This window comes from Rattus norvegicus, chromosome 3, assembly GCF_021556685.1.
Source record: "Rattus norvegicus strain SHRSP/BbbUtx chromosome 3, alternate assembly SHRSP_T2T, whole genome shotgun sequence".
Lineage (NCBI taxonomy): Eukaryota > Metazoa > Chordata > Mammalia > Rodentia > Muridae > Rattus > Rattus norvegicus.
The window spans coordinates 98,841,799-98,856,827 of NC_141536.1; the positions used below are offsets into that span (position 1 = coordinate 98,841,799).

Below are 15,029 nucleotides of genomic sequence, written 5' to 3' on the forward strand. Positions count from 1 at the left end.
CTTTGCTCTTCATTAATTTGGTATCATAGATGCTTTGTTAATTTTCTCAGTTGCTCACAATACCTTATGCTTCTATTTGTTCTGAATTAATTTCCCTTCTTAGCTGATCTGCTTCACTGTGTATTTAAGGACATTGCGTTTCCCATTTATCACCTGCTGCTAATCTGCAGCAGTAAAATTAAATTGACATTTATTAAAGGATGTTTTGATCTATCTTTGAAAAGGGTAGTAAAGAGTAATTAGTCAGAGTAATTACTTTTTTTCATTTTATGTGCAAATTTAGGTTGGTTGCTGAAAGCGATTCTAATTTCATAATGGTGGCAGAGAATTTCAGCTTACTTTCATGGTTTGTTTAAGTGGTTAAAATCTGATGGCTCCTTGGAGCATCTGTGAATTTAGCAGCTTATGAAGCCCACCTGCTTCGCTTGGGAAATCTGAGGCTGGCACCAGCTCTGGTCCTACCAAGCACCTTTTTGTTTCATCTTGGCCAGAAGTTAACCCCTGTTCGGTCGGTTGGAAGTATAGACACTCTTTCAAAACATGGAATTAACATACTGACAGTGTAGACTTCCTTGGGTGTGAGTTGAACATTGCTATACCTTGGTAACTACAAGTCAACATAAAGGCTGGGCACAAGGGGATGTGTTTGGAAAGGAGGTGCCAGAGCAAACCAGCACTAAAACATGTGTACTTCATGCGCTGGCTGTAATTCATTATTCCGAGTCAAGGGCCTGCTCTCCAATTCTATGCTCCTAAAACCTCACCAAGCCAGGTGAAGTGGTCTACAGCTATAGGCCCAGCATCTGAGAGGTGAAGCAGGATTGCAAGGTCTCTGGAACATAGTACTAGGCTAGCCTGCGCTACCATGGCAAGACCCTGTCAAACCATCCACCAATAAATGAATGAGTAAATACATTTTTATATGTGGAAAATAATGGATATAACTGTATTAGTACTTTTTAAAGCATTTTATATGATGTTAGATTATATATATATATATATATATATGCTTTTTTACATGTATGTTTGTGTACCATGTGCATGCCTTAGGCACATGAAGGTTAGGCGAGGGGTACAGTACCCTGGAAGTAGAGTTATGGATGACTGTGAGCCACCATGTGGGTGTTGGGAACCAAGCCTGGGCCCTTTGGGAAAGCAGCAAGTGCTTTTAGGCACTGAGCTAACTCTCCAGCCCCATCTTTGAGTTTCTTGAGGTCAGTATTATCTGCCTGGCTGATGATTCTTTCTTCTAGACTGTGAGCTCTTTAGTAGTATTTCAGTACTACCTCTGGGATAGTTTTGCTTTCCCATCTTAGGAAATCTGTGAAAACTGGGATGGAGGGGAGTCTAAGAAAAGAAGCTAAAATGAAAGAAGTGCTAATTAGGATTCCTAAGAAAACACAAGCAAAGACGGTTAGACCACAGGGACAGTAAGCACTTAATTGTGCTGTGTCTTCCACACTCTGGGAGGCGCCTCCTTCCTCTTCCATTGTTACTACTGTAGTCAGATGCTTTCCTGGTGCATACAGATGATGCAGGAGTGTCCCTTCCTCACATGAAAGGCCATGCTTGAACTGACAACACAGATGAAAACATCTTGGAAAAATATCATGCATAGATTTGCTAAAAGAATATTAATTGATATTTTCATTTACTGAATAAGAATAATGAAGAGAAAGTAAATTAAGTAATACAGAGATGGATTGAGAAAACACAATGATTTCTGAATAATTTTAGAACAGTCTCTAAAATAGGGATATGGGATTTTGTCTTTAAGGTATATAAAATATGATTAAAGCTTTGTGTCTCTATTAAATTTAGGATTGACTTCTAGCCATGATTTGAAATTCTTCTTCTCAATATAAAAAGAGACTTAACATGTAATTAACCTTACTGTTGCACTTTGGTGGATAAATAAGTCTCTTAAATTATCACCTCATTCGCTCCAGTCTTAGTCTCTAATATTATCCACCCTCACCCATGCATACGTTCAGGGATTACTTTCACAAATCTTGCACAGTTAACAGCCATTAACCCACAGCCCATGGTGAAAGCCTTTGACCCCTCAGAGCCCGTATTTCTACAGTGCTTCTTCAGTCACAGAACAGGAGGGTGCCTCGGGAGTGAGCAAGCCCATCTTCCCCTTTCTTCTTTTACTGAAGTGTCCTTACTAAATCTTCAACCAGAAAGTTTCTTTCTTGATTGCCCATTTTACCTCACTCCTGTTGAAATGAGACAAGTTGTCCTGGTTTTCACTTGGTGAAGAGGAGTTTAATGGGGAAATCTGAGGTGGCTTTCTCTCCATCAACTGGTAGGTGCATTCCTACGATTTTTTTTTTGAAAATCATGTTAGGTTTAAGATACAGTGGGACTTTTTTCTGATAATTGTCTTGTCATGCCACTGAGGAACACACAGGACAAGAGGGCAATGTTCTGAGTTTAGTGAGGACCCAATTTCTATCCTAATTTCGATATGAATGATTATTTTTAAAGTAAATTTTTACAATGTTAGGATATTTGCAAATAAGGCAAAATGAATTCTAGAACATCTTTCTACAGTCATAATTTGTATTGCAATCTAAAAACACAAGTTATATATCTGTTTTGTTTAATTTATAGCAGGAACCACATTTTCTCAAGGATATTCTCTAATCCATTTAAACAATGCTAATAATTATGTGTCTATAACAATATAAAATATTCTGGAAGAAAAACAGTAATGTGTTCTGAATGCTTAGATCTGAAAATTTTTAATACTTCAAATTACATTGAAAAAATTCATGAAGATATTTAATAAAATAGAACAAGACAAATCATAGTGGAACATTTAAAACTGATTTAGTTTGAGATATGGTTTGATATATGTGGACATGTTTGAATACCTTCATTTGGATATTGAGAGATTCTCAAGATACCCACCAAACTGCTGACTGGGTCCAGGTGGGCTCCTGACTCTGGTATTGGGTACTTGGCTTCTCTAACTTGGAAGCACGTCCCTCTCTCCCTCTTTCCGCTTGTCCTTTTCTGACATTTATTTGCACTTGTTAATGCTTACCATGCAATGCAGTTGTATAATATGACTATCATTGTTGGGGTGTCTTCTGGTCAGTGCCATGGTAGAGAGTTGTATTAAATCTCACAGCTTCTCTGCACTGCTTGGGATTATGTACAGGTTCTAAGTCCTGACAATGACCTTGCTCATCCCCATGTAGATTCGATACTCTTAACTACATTTCCCCACCCATCTTGAGTTCCTTTTAGACCTCTTGGCAGACTATAATCCTAACTTTAAGATTTTTCTGTGTCTTTACTGTTCATTCTCTCTCTTCCCACTGTTTTTACACTACTGTCTCACAGCTGTAGTCTCTCTCACAGCTGTAGTCTCTCTCACAGCTGTAGTCTCTCTCACAGCTGTAGTCTCTCTCACAGCTGTAGTCTTACACCTGAAGTTTCACACTGTTACTCTCTATTCTGCTTTGTTATTCTAGCTCGAGCTGCTGTTGTTTAATACTCTTGTGTTGACTGTTATGGCTATGTGTGTGGTTTCTGCCTTACTGAACTCAATCCGATGTGCATGCATAATTGCAAAATGTCCAAATACATTGTCTTCTACATTCAGTAAGAATGGTCTAAAGGTTCCAGGAGAAGCAGATCTGCTTAAATGTAATTAGCATGAAACCTGTTTCCTGAGTATGATTCTGACAGGACGGCAGGTGGACTCCTGACTCTAGTGTTGGGTACTTGGCTTCTCTAACTTTGAAGGGCTCCTTGTCTCCTTTCCACTTGTTTATATCTGACATTTATTTGCACTTGTTAATGTTCTCCAGATGCTGTCATATACCACTGTACACCTTTTTATTTATTTAAGGATGGCCAGATTTTATCCATTTCTTGAGGACCACATATGCTTTAGGGATGGATTCTATAAATAGTAGATAGAAAGGGGGGTTTTCTACAACATGGTGGACAAGCTATGTTGTGGGGTCCAAATCTGGCTCAAATCCAGCCTTTGTAAATAAAGTTTGATTAGAATATCATTCACACTCCTTGATTTACTTATTAACACTCTTTGAAGAACTCTAGCTAGGTGTTAGTGGTGTACACCTTTAGTCCTAGCACTCAGGAGGTAGAGGCAGGGAGATCTCTGAGTTTGACGCCAAGCTGGTGTACAGAGTGAGTTTCAGGACAGTTGGGGCTACACAGAGAAAACCCTGTGATGACCCTTCTGCGCCGCCCAAAAGAAATAGAAAGAAAAAGAAAACTTCTAGTTGTAGAAAAAAAGGTGACCACAAAAGGAGGGGTGCTGTGCTATTTTTAGCTAATGAAATTAGAATTTTCTGATTATTCTCTTCAGAGCCAGATTTAACATTGTGACTATTAGGAATAGAGATGGCTTCTTAGTTAGTAAGAGTGAATTTGCACAGACTTGTCAAGGAAGTAGTTATAGGTAAAATACCATCTCCTATTAAATCAACAAATACAATTGGAAGATAGTTCAGTACTGATGTGCATTTAAGATGCTGTTCTCATCACGTGGTTAATGGCCATATGAGTCGATAAAGTCTTTAAGGGGAATAATTTTAATAATATATTTCTAGATTAAACTTTCTGTAAAAATATTTATTGACTTTTTCTATTTTTTTTTTCTGGCAGCATCTCTTAGCTTGTGTTAACCTCAAACTCTCTCATTGTAACCTTGGATGACCTTGAACTCTTGACCTTCCTCTCTATATCTTTCAAGTGTTGTGGTCACAGGAATTCATCGCTATACCTGGCTTATATTTTCTGTATTCATTGTGTGTGTGTGTGTGTGTGTGTGTGTGTGTGTGTATTAGTATTTGTGCCTCACATGTGTGCATGTGGCTGGCAAGAATCCCATTCTCTCCATCTTATTTATTTAACGTCTTGGTTTACTTGGTGTCGTGTGCTTGTGTGTATGTTCATGTGCATGCAGATGACCTGAACATGCATGCATTGTATGTAGAAGCCAGATGTCAATGTCAGGGTATTTCTTAGTTACTTTGTTGCTCTTGAGATAAGGTAATACAACAGAGCAACTTTAGGGAGCTAGGGCTTGTTTTGACTTATTCCATAGGGATTCATTCCTTCAAGGTGGGGAAGACATAGCAGCAGGCAGAGAAGGCATGGTGGTTAGATCAGGATCCAGGAACTATGGACCTTCCTTTTACATCTGCTCTCTGCATCATTTTTATGGTCCTGTGGTTTATGGTATTGGCTGTATGTTCATCACTTGGATGAATCTGATTCATCCATAAGTTGCATGGGTACAATTTGAAGGACATCAGATTTGTCTAGTTAGAATCACCTTATTTGTAGACAATATTTAAAATTGGAGCATCGTGTAGGATTTATTATGTAAACAAGGTACTAACAAGGATCCCCTTACAGGCATAAACCAGTAGGCAAAGGGTATTTCACATGTCGGAGGAGAGGAAGTCAGCAGCATTAACCTCTGTTTAAAAAAGTAGACTAGCTTTGACCACATTGAAGAATTTCTTTTTAGTCAGAAGCACATAATTTAGAAGAAAACATCTTATAAAATGGTACTGTAACTTAGGTCTCGGAAGCTGTAACATGTGTCCTTACCTTCCACAACATCATCTTTTACTTCAGCTTACATCATCTAACTCATTAGCAAGATTTAGAAAAGGATTTACTAGATTTATATTAGCAGCTTAAATTTATAAGTAGGAGTAAACAGACTTACAAATATTAGTTTATGTGTGTTTGCGCACAAGAACATGTGTGGGTACAGATATGTGTGCACATCATGCATGTGAATAAAGGAGGTAGAGGTAGATCTTGGATGTCAATTCCTTAGGTCTGTCCACCTTTTTAACTTTGAAACAGGGTCTCTCACTGGCCTGGAACCACACTAAATAGGCTAGACTGACTGACCACCAAGTTTTCCAGGTTTCCACCTGTCTCTGCCTCCCCAGTGCAGGGATGACAAGTGTGCACTACTATGCCCAGCTTTATTATATAGGATCTGGGGATCAAATTCTCTGGCTTCTTGGCCCTTAAAATTTCTTAAAGAGGTTTAATTTAATTTATTTTATATGTATGCCTGTGAATCATATGTATGGGGTTCCCACAGAAGCCAGAAGAAGATTTCAAATTCCCTGGAATTGAAATTACACGTGGTTGTGAACCACTATGTAGGTTTATTTTATAAAGATTCACGTGCATATGCTTCTGCTTTCTCATGACCTAACGAAATGTCCATGATAGGTAAGCATCAGTGCGATGGAAAATAAATCCACAGTTACCAGGGTCTACCATTGGATACAGATGAAGAGTGACTTGAACTGGGTACTGGGTTTTTCTCCAGAATGATGAAAATGTTCAACAACCTTAAGGATGATTTCACAGCTTTAAACTTCCCTAGGAAGTTTTAATTGGGATCTTGATCATGTATCCTATGTGTTATCTCAATAAAACTTTAAAGACACACGTACTCCTTTTCTACAATTATTCTTAATTGTATGTATATGTGTGTGAGTGTGTGTACCTGAGTGTGAGTGCTGCCTACACAGGCCAGGAGAGGGTTAGAGATTATTGTGAGCTGTCTGACATGGGGACTAGGAATTGAACTTGGGCGTTCAGAAAGGGCATCAGGCCCTTTTATCCACTGAGCCATCTCTCTAGCCTTCCCTTGTGCATTTTGTACATGTAGCTGCACTTAGCAGGAGCCATTGCCCAGCTGCTTCTGAGGCTCTTTGCTCTTTACTGGTGGCAGCGCTGTGCCGTGTGTGTACAGTTAGTTCACTCCAGTTGTCTTCTCCTCACAGACATATTGCCATTCTTGGACTTTCTTGATTCTAAGTGCATGAGTAATGATGGGCACACGGATTTTCACACGGGTGGAGAGTTTCTCCTTGAAACATTCAGTTTCCTTAGATCTCGTCAGTTTTCCTGCACAGTCTTGGCCCGTTCCAAATTTCTACAGAGTGAGTAAGAGCGCCTGCTTTTTCATCACCTTGCCAACAAGGCTGTTGCCAGTTTCTATCAAGATTGCCAGACAGTGGCATCTCATTACCGACAGATTTCCATTTCTGATATCGTTAACCAGTTTGAACATCTTTTCAAAGTTCAGAGGCCATTTTAAGATTTTGGGAATTTTCTTTTCAATTTTTTCTTTTTTCCCTGTATTAAAGCCATTAGTGAGACAAGGACTCCGAGTCTGCCACAGACTGAGTCTTTTTCACTTGGGAAACAAAGGGAAAGCTCGGCCTCTGTCCACACGCCGAGGTGGAGGCCGTTTCCTGTGTTCTACGTCATTCTCTGCTGCTTGGATTCCAGAAACAAAGGGTCCGATGGATAAAGGTCTTCTGACAGAAGTGCCAAATACACCCAGTACCACCCAGATCGCAGTGTGGCCAAGAATGCAGAATTCGCATGCTTCCTTCTGGACAGACCTCTGCTTTCATTGCTTCCCCTCCGTGAGCCTGAGGCTCATGTCAGTACTCTGGGTGAGGAGGCTGAGGACACAGTGGACAGCCAGGCTGATTAAAGCGCCAGGCCTTTTCCCTGTGGTTCTGAGTTGAGTGACTAGACCTGACTTGGTGAGGTCCCCCGAGTTGGGCTTCTGGCCTAGGATTCTAAGACAATTTACTCCCATCTCTATATATTTTAGAAATCTTTCTACCAATTTAATTTTTGACCTTGCATATGCAATAATTTTTCTTTAAACAGTGATCAAATATTTTAACTGTCCTTAAAAGCAAAAAGCAAACAACAAATTGTGTAGTTTAAGCTGGCTCTGAATTCTTCCTTTTCTTACCTCTGCTTCTTTAGTTCTGGAATTTACCACTTACATATACCACTGTGCCTGGCTTGTATGTCTGGACTTTTCCTCATAGTTCAAAAGCCTACTTCAAAACTCATATTAAAAGGAATTTATAAAGGAAACAAAATAAATGAAACCAATAATAGTAATATACAGAATAGCAACAATAAAATGAAAAATTAGAGAATGAAATTTGCTTATATTTTCTTCAAGTACTTGTTGAATTTCACATTTTAAATTTGGATTTTAAGTGCATTCAGAGTTCTTTTCCTGTATAGTGCAAAGAATGGATCTAATATTTTTTTCCTACTTGCTACCCAGTTCTAACAATTCTGTTTATTAAAAAGGCTGTCCTCGCCTCCGTGACTTGGGATACAGCTTTATCATCGGTTGCTATGGATCTGTTTCTAGATTGTTCTCTTCCATTGGCACAGATTATGCATGTGCTACATTGTTTTAATCAGAGGCTTTTGGTATGGTTTAACGTTTCTTGTGTCTTCACCTTGTGATTGTGTTCCTACCCGTTTTTGCATGTTTATTTCTGCATTCAAACTTTATAAGGAACCAGTTGTGAATGACTCATTGTGGTATGGGGGATTACTTTAAAACACACACATCACCTTTCCTGTATTCCACCTTCCCCGCCTTAACTATAAGCATTTTGCATGTAATTTTTCTGTGTGCTTTTGTTAACTTGTCACAACAAGCGCATGGTATAATGATAGTTTGCTTAGATGATCAGTTGTCTTTCAAGGAGATTAGAGAAGATCATTCTTATCTCTGCACCTGCATAGTCATTTCATCCCCTGATTTCCCCAGTTCCCATGTGGTGGTCTCGCCCTGTGACAAGGGATGCAGATGCTTTCATCTATTCTAGGACAATGTGCAGACTGGAAGAGAGGAGCTTCCTACCCTTTTCCTTCCTCTGGGAGAGACATCCAGAAAACTTTTTTTTTTTTTTTGATCATTTTGCTGTGACTCAGAGGACTAATTTTCAGTTCTACAGTAGATGTGTAAACCTCAATGCCTTAAGATAATTTTTGTGAAACGTGCATCTGCGTTAGGTCTCATCCAGGCTGGAAGGGAAGGCATTCAGCGTCACCCTCACTGTGAGTCTAGGAAGTATTGTGAGATGATTAGATAATACAAAACATAATTAGGAGTATAAATCTGCTCTAAATCTCTTGTGTTCTATAATGTGCTCTGTAGCCCCAAATTAATGATGTTTTGACTGTGCCTGCTACAGTCTTTATTAACACAGTGGCTTCAGTCTTGAATATTGGAGAAGTGGTAATATTTGGAACCAGCATGCACTTCTGTTCCCTTTTAAATTTGTCAGCTTACAGGTCTTTCAGTCTCCAAGTGGTGGTGTGGCTACTTCGTCTCAGCTAATGCATTCTGTATGTTGTGCTTTTGTATTTTCTCCTGTCATGCTTTTTCACATGATAATCTCAAAGCTTCCAGTCTATAAGCATTGAGTTAATTTTTATCAAGCAACATTGACAAAGTTCTATTCAGAAGGGGGTTTTTGATCGTTGTTCTCTGAAAACTAGGTATTTTGCTACACTTCTCCCCCTCCCCTTGCCCAGGCTGTGAATATATATGCTCCTGAGGGTCAGATGCCACAGGTTTTAATGGTTAATTTATTTTATAGTAGTGAAGGGTAAACCCTTTCCTAAGAGAAAACACACTTGAGCCAAATTAATAGAACAGGTAAGTGTTTGAAATGGACTGAACTTGGCTCACAAATGCATGCAGAAAAGACCCTTGCATGTGTTAATCCTGTGACTCATCAGAAAAAACCAGTTTCACCATTTTGGTCCAAATTTAAAGCAATTATTACATATTAAATACTAAGAGATGGACTTTGGTCAGAACCATTTCCCAGAATTTTCAATCTGAGGATAGCCTCAAGTCACTTGTTGCAGGGGCTTATGAGGACATACCTATAGGACACTGTACTCTCCCAAGAGACCTTGTTGTTTTCCCAGAACTATAACTCCCAGCATTCCAGGAAGTTACTGGGCTCCTGGGCAGACGGGGCTTACAAATTAATATTGGGTATTAAATCCCCCACCTGACCTGTTCCTTGGGTGGCATCCTTGACCCTATGAGCATTTTATTTTTGGATCTAATAACCATCAGAGTTACTATCTAGAAGGAGCTTGGGAATGAATGGGGAACTAGTCATTTATTTTATTTCAGGTCTCCTTTTTGTAATGTTTTTGAGTACAGCCAGATTATAATCCCGAATGGTTTGTATAGAAATGATATTTTTTAAAAGCCCTATATTGTAGAACTATTTTAGTTAGTGAGTCTAGTTAGTTAACAGATCTGGATCCTTTTTGGTATATCAGTTGGTATTGTAGATAGCCATGGGAGTTTCCTTTTGATGACATAGCATTTCAGCCTGTTAGGTGGGACAATGGATGGTGTATTCTCTTCTTTTTTTTTTAATTTTGTAATTATATTTATGTACAGAAAACTTAGTGTACATTTAACCCAGTTTTAGTGGCAAGGTCTTTGGCCATTGCCATTTTCAGCTTGGCAGTGCGAGCCACAGACTTCTGACTCAGGACTTTGCCTCCTCAGTGGTGTCAAATCACATCTTATTTGTTGTGGTAGTTGGTCTTAACAGCTTCCACCAGCTTAGCCAGAGCACCCTTGTCTTCCGAGTTAACCAGTGTGAAGGTAACAGTGATGCATGTTTTCCTGTGGACCAGGAGCTCCAGTCTGGCCTTTCCCTTGATGATGCAGTAGGGCACCCCCCCTCTCCTGCCTCCCCCATCCTTTGACTCAGGGCAGGCAGGAAAACCATCAGCTTAATGTGGTCTACCTACGGCCAATCACCACTGGCTGAGCCTTCTTGTTCTCCACCAAGGTGGTGCCTGTGTTGACCCCCACTTGGAGGACAGATGGTCTCTTAGTTGGGACATCCCCTTTGCCAGCAGTTTTCTTCTCAGCATGGGCCAGCAGCCTTTGCTTCTTCTCCTGCTTTGTTTCTGGCCTGTAGTTGTGGGCAAGCTTAAGCAGCTGAGTCACTGTTTGTCTGCCCAGGGCCTGGGTGAAATGGTTAATGGCAGGAGGTGCTTTGAGCCCCTAGAGGATGACCCCTACTGCAGCCTGATGTAGCTGGGCCATTTGACGAAGCGTGTGAGATCTCTTTTGGGCTGGATGTCCTGCCCAACGTTGATGTTCTTATGCCTTTTCTCAAAGGATTGACCACCTTTTTGGCCTCCTGTTTCTTGACAATGGTGTGGGGAGAGGGCACCTTCTTCCCCTTGGTCTTTCCTTTGGGCACCTTGCTCTCTGCTGGAGGAGAGAGTGGTGTATTCTCATCTGTAACTACTTCCACCCAACATTAGGGCATTGTTGTTAGGGTCCAGAAAGGCTAAAAGGCTGTTCAAAGGCTGGGCAGTGGGGCATTTATCAAAATGTCTGGTGAGCGGATGATCTGTCACTTCAACTTTCTGCAAGTCCAGAGCTCAGCAGTCAGTCCACAGGTGAGCCCTGAGTGGAGTTGGTAAGCCAAGGGAAAAACCTGTGAGACACACATAGCCTAGGCCTAGAATTTTCCTAGTAACTGGGGAAGGGGAGGAATTCCAAGACCAGGAAGTGAGAATCCCATTTTCAGGAACAGGCAGGTGTACTTATCTGGAGTCTGTTTGACCTGTGGAAGCTGGATCTAAGTCTTATAATTTCACTGATTCCTTGAAGCTTACATGAATATTTAATTTACAAACAGAGATATATTAGTATTACCATTGTATTAAAACCCATATTTTAGAAAAAGCAATTAACAGGTGTCTGCAAGACAGCAAGAATAGACTCATGACTTTTGAGTCAGAGCAAAAATTATAGTTTTGGGTTAAAAAACATGAACTTTTTTTGTCCAGGTATATCAATTGGACAGAGAAGTTTTAGCCCGATGAAAGGTTTTATATCTGGAAGTTTTATATCTGGAAGACAATCAGAAAATTTAACATCCTGATCTTGTGACTGAGTAGTAAGCAGTCAGTGCTTTATCAAGTCTTGAACCTCTGAAATCTCAGTGCAGTAGCAGCATAAGAAGGGGAAAGAAATTGGAAACATTTATAGATTTTTATATACTCAAACCTTTATATATTTTAGAACAATTTTTAAATCTAATCATTTATCAAAGACATGAAATATAGTTATTATTGAGAGCAGTAATTATAAAACATGTTTCTTTAGTGTACAGTTACATCTAAAACTTGTTTATCCTTAAACATGAAATCTGTGAGTAAGGCAAACCTCTTTGCCTTTTTTAATAAGAGACCTAGTAGCTTTAACTAATTAATTGATGAACTAATATGGTGGTAGATTACCCTGGGGGAAGGAATTAGTTGCCTGTCGTTCCCTAGCTGACAAAGCTACAGTTAGCTTAGCTGTCAATGTGATCAGAAACCTGAGAAGGATACATTATAATCCAAACGGCCTATGTCTCAATTAACTGACAGAGACTAGTCCATAATTCATTCCTAGGCTCTCATGCTTTCCACGTGGTCTTTGTCTATCAAGCTTAGAAGATGAGAGGCTTTTCTGTGGAGGAGGAACATGGGAGACACTGACCTTACCTTGTCTAGGCAAAGTGGGGAATCAACTCTTCTGTGTCCTGTTTGTCCGCAGTTCTGGCTGGACCCAGCATTGGGGAAGTCTTGCCAAGTGTTTAGAATCCAGGTGGAGTCCTTCATCCGTATGCCCATTATCTTCTTGGCGACCTTAGGGGTCACTGCCAGGATCTGGCAGTCTATCTGACATAGTAAGTTTAGACATCTTAAACGCCATATTCAGCACATCTTGGACAGGTTTGAGGGCTAGTACCTACAAAGTATATCTGAGTTAAACAATCCTTGTCTGTTTTTAGTTCCTTGTGGTTTTTAGCATGACTATAAATACAGTTCTGAACATATTAAAGAATTTGATCATTTATAAGGTGACTCACTATTAATTTGTATTTCTTAATTATATTTAATAGTTTATAATAATTTAGTAGCTTTCATAAGACTAGGACTTTATATTTTATCCCTATTAAGTTTAGATTTAAAATAACAATTTTAAATGGAAGCTCTCTTAATATTAAAATAAAACTTTTAAATTCGTAAACATAATCCATAAAGAAACTGGGAACTTCTCTTACCTTTTTAATGCTGTAAACCTCTAAAAATTTTTTATAGAATTTTAAAATCTCTCAATTGTGTTTTTGCAGTACCAAAATAAAGTACTCACTTAAAGAGTGAAAACATAGGGCATAACCTTAAATTTTAGAAGGCAAAACCAAGCTTTAAAGTATATACAATTTAATGTCTTAAAATTAATATCAAGTGGGTTATTTTTATATTATAAAGTTTGGCTATCAGCAAGGTACTTTCTTGTACATGCTGTATGGAGGTGAAGTTTTAGTATTTATTAAACAAGTATTATTTTATATCCTATCTTTATAAAATATGGTTTTAAAGATAGGACAAAAATTATATAAACCGTGTGGTTGCCCTTAGTCAAATTGGCAGTGAAGTCATATGCCTTCTCTCCTCCCCTCCCCTCCCTTCCCCTCCTCTCTCTCTCTCTCTCTCCCTCCCTCCCTCTCTCTCTCTCTCTCTCTCTCTTTCTTTCTTTCTTTCTTTCTTTTTGCTTTCTCCAACCTATAACAGAGCTGTGTGCCAACCACACAGCTGCCCTTAGTCAAGATGGTCGTGAAGCCATGGTTCCATCTCTTTAAACCATAGCTAAGAGGCAACCGGCTAGGTATTGTTTATATCCCAAAACAGAATCATGGCATGTGGTTTAAGAATATCTAAGTATAGATTTTTAATTCTCAATCCCAAGTTAGTAGTTTTAAGCTAACTTTTTGTTATAGATCTTACAGATCTTAACCATATCCAATAACTGATAAGTCAATAATCTCTTTAGGTTTTGAACCTGGACTTTAAAAGCACGCCTGGGTCTGTAAAAGGGTAAAAGATAACCCAATTCCAGAGCCAGCAATATAGTAGAATAGCATAAGGCAACTTTAATATTATCCATACCCAAATAACATTTTAATCCATGTTATATTAGATCTGGTGACCAGAAAGACCAGAGGTAAATTTTGAGCCCAGGCAGGTGGAAAGAAATAGCATTTATTTACACATTCAAGGCCAGTGAGAATCAAGCATGCAGTGGCCATGTACGTTCATAATACAAAATAGACAGCAAAAGTTAACATAGAAATTACAGGTTCATCTATACCTTGGAGTTGCAGCTGTGCAGCTGAGCTGAGAGGGCTATCACAAATTCTGTGACCCAGCTTCTCTGTCATGGATGCAGGTGGGAGGTGGGGCTAGGTGGCACCTGGAACTGATACGTTTGACAGTGCCTTACTTCTCCAAGTCAGAACACACAAAGATAGATCAGGTTCATAAGACAAGGCAAGACAATAACATTTAATAATTGGACTTCTTTGCTTCAGAAGTCCATTAGTTCTTCTTGTACAACCAAGATGCTAGGAACCTATCAAAGGCATGGCCCTTCTGAGTCTTCCTTGGCTCCTCAAATCCATGTTGGACCTATCTAAAACTTCAGTATTGGTTCCCAAATTAATGGAACACCTTAGATGGTTTCTAGACTTTGGAATCCTGTAGAAATAACCCGTGGTCTTTGGGATGCCTCCCCATGCCCCAGATGAAGGATTTTTTTTTTTTTTGGCTTGTTTATTCCAGATGGAGTAACAAATAACCAGAAATCAGAAACCAACAGAAAGGGAGAGAGGGAGAGAGGGAGAGAGGGAGAGAGGGAGAGAGGGAGAGAGGGAGAGAGGGAGAGAGGGAGAGAGGGAGAGAGGGAGAGAGGGAGAGAGGGAGAGAGGGAGAGAGGGAGAGAGGGAGGGAGGGAGGGAGGGAGAGAGGGAGAAAGAATCATTGATGTTTCCCCTTCCCTCCCCCCACTGAGTGTGGCTGTTCACCTTGGGAGTTTGCTTCTCAAGTATGGTGGAGTGATCTCACTGGGGCCTCCATATATTAATCCCGTGATTTGCCCAGAAAAAAGCAATTCCATCATTTTGGACCAGATTTAAAGCAAGCTTTATTAAATATTAAATACTGACCAAAAGATGAACTTTGGTCAGGACCATTCCCTGGAATTTCCTGAGAATAGCCTTGATCCATGTGTTTCAGGAGCTTATGAGGACAAATTTATAGATCACTGTAATGGTGGTCCATGA

At 39.6% G+C, this 15,029-nt stretch overlaps 1 protein-coding gene across 2 annotated transcripts in view; it reads left to right on the forward strand.

The window, feature by feature from the left end:
* Aven (apoptosis and caspase activation inhibitor) overlaps positions 1-15,029 on the forward strand; it is a 132,777-nt gene that overhangs the window by 75,193 nt on the left and 42,555 nt on the right. The window lies entirely within an intron of this gene.